The sequence below is a fragment of the Aplysia californica genome, unplaced genomic scaffold, assembly GCF_000002075.1.
Source record: "Aplysia californica isolate F4 #8 unplaced genomic scaffold, AplCal3.0 scaffold01065, whole genome shotgun sequence".
NCBI classification, from domain to species: Eukaryota; Metazoa; Mollusca; class Gastropoda; order Aplysiida; family Aplysiidae; genus Aplysia; species Aplysia californica.
In genome coordinates, this window is record NW_004798335.1 from 194,352 (window position 1) to 196,930 (window position 2,579).

The window sequence follows — 2,579 nt, forward strand, 5'->3', positions numbered from 1 at the left end:
GGCTTCGGCCGCCACCCGGGCAAAATTCAAAATTTCCTACCAACTGAAAATATTAGGTGTGTCCCGCGCGCTCATATGACCTTATGCAGTTGCGAGCAGGGGCGAAGGCTGAACTGTTTGACAGGATAATCAAAGTGAGATGGGACCAGATAGGGCCTGGAGATATCACGCTCACACAAGTCACAAGAATCTTTCTGGCACTGGAGGCGGCAACTCTGAGTTGTGAAGGAAAACAAATCCTGAATTCATGTTGTATGCATATTCAACCGCTAAAATAATCGGGAAAATATTTCATTAAATATTTATTGTAACCTTAAATTTAACTTTAGATTTGAACACACGAACACCAAAGAAAGTAGCAGAGATGTCAGTACTACAATGGCATGTTATACCAGAAAGCCGAAACACTTTGGTAGAGCATGCCAATTATTAAAATTTTATTTCACATTTGGCTGTTTTTGTCTCGCTTTTCTCGGCCAGGAGCCGGTGTCATAATCGAAGTCACGATCTGATAACAGGACGTTAAAAAGTCGAGGAAAAAAAAAAAACAAGCACTCGCAGCAGTCAAGATATTATTAGGAGTTAGTTCCCCTCACATCTGTGAGGTAGACTCGACAAGTGTAATCAGTGCTTATAACTGTGGCTCGAAAGGTGTGAACAGGGTATATGTGGCAATGAAACAGTTTTGACTGCTATGCACATGTTCCCTTCAACTCTATTGGTAGACTCTTCCAGCCTCACTTTAAGCTTACTTTTTTAAATCAAAGCCTGTGACTGCTTATGGAGTGGCCCGATAGGGGTGAACAGGCTATTTCTGTGGCAGTGAAACGGTTTTGAAGGTTAGGTATAGTCTATTATTCATTGGTGATTATGAACGTCGTTGTACATTTAATTTATGAGGTTTACGTCTATGAGTGAATTTGACTGCGACAATGTTTCAAAATTAGGAAGGGAAGCAGTGATTATTTGATTATATAGACGCTTCGCCACTGGTTGCGAGCGCCGTAAAACACTTTACAAAAACAAACAATAAACGCACTCACCACAGCAGATATCTTTCTTTTATTTAACTTCTACATGTACATGCAATATTACTGTATTAGCACTAACCATGGTTGGCCGGGAAAATTCGCGACAGTACAATGCCTTTCATGCCCTGACTCGGGTCTTAAAGGCAAAGCTCACAACGTTCCTAAAAGGAGGTTCGCGAAATTCCGATCTTTCTAACATTTCAATTTGGCTCACAGACTCAGGCCACGAGGAAGGATTTTTAAATTATAGGAATACAATAACTCAGCCAACTTCCGACTTTAACTTATTAACAAAGTCAAGAAAAGTTATAAGTGTTGCTATTTGATGCCGGATGTTCCATTTTTCTTCTGTACTGTAACGACAAATTCAAACAAGTTGGGTGTCAAAAGTCAGAATACATTGGTGTTTCTTGTATTTATAAGTTATTGGCAAAAATATGTTAAAAAAAAAAATAGATAGCCTATAAACCTAAAAGAACGGATTTTGTCGCTCAGCATGGATTGCCGGCCATCGCGGCGCGGCGTCCATCGTTATAAAAGGGTTCATTTTTCTGGTTCAAAGATCCAACGCCGGTGTTTATGATGCAATGGTTAGGCCTTTGACTGTTGCATGCAGTAGACATGGGTTCGCTTCTTGTGAGGTGAAAGTATAAAATACTGTCGAGTATCACGGTTTGTCTTTTGCAATGTATCCCTCTCAGTCTGGGTTGACCTCGTTAGTCCGGGTTGAAACAGCCTGCCTCCCATCTAATCTAAATTGTGTTGATGGGGAATGGCGTATCTCGGTGACTAATAATTAACCTAACCTGTGCGTTGAAAAACTTCTCGACAGTCGTCACTAGCCTGTGTTCTGTGTTAACTGACCTTTCAACCACCAGCTGAAGACCCCATGCTGAGTGGAATTTCCCAGAGCCCACTTTATCTCTTCAGAATTTCCGCCAATGTCCCCTTTCTAGGCTACGAATTTTTTTTTTTAAACGAAAAAAATAGAATGATGTCTTTTTCAGTTTAGTCAAAAATCCTTCAGCCGTTGACATTTCTTCCATCTGTTCATGTACAAAAAACCCACAAACCCCCCCCGACTGGACCAGAAGGGGGAAAAAAGGGGGTGGGGTGGGGGTGTCATAGAAGATAGAATATAATATAATAGCCCTTGACAGTTAACTACACATAAATAAAAGGCACACAGAAACCTCAATTGGTGTCACACTGGGGAATTTTGGCGGATGACACCGGTTTGAATCCTCCAATGGCGATGTCACGGAGGTTGGTTGTCTGTGGCTCTCATGTTGCGCCTACTTGGCTTGGTCCTATCTGAGGTAGTCATCAAATTTATGAGGTCCAGAGAGGGTGTCATAGCCTTATTACATGTACCAATCTTCGGCACTTATTTAACTTCATTGTGTTGCAAGTACCGTAACACTCTTTCAAAAATGAAAGTTTCTGGAGTTTGTAGTGTGTTACTCGTAGAATTGTGCATGCACTACTACATGTACTACAACCACAAGGGACCGTTCACAAATGACGTCAGCTAAAATTTGGCCAGAC

At 41.3% G+C, this 2,579-nt stretch overlaps 1 protein-coding gene across 1 annotated transcript in view; it reads left to right on the forward strand.

Annotated features, from left to right (window-relative positions):
* The window catches only part of LOC101848009, a 6,349-nt gene that overhangs the window by 1,241 nt on the left and 2,529 nt on the right, over positions 1-2,579 (forward strand). The gene's annotated exons all lie outside the window — the stretch shown is intronic.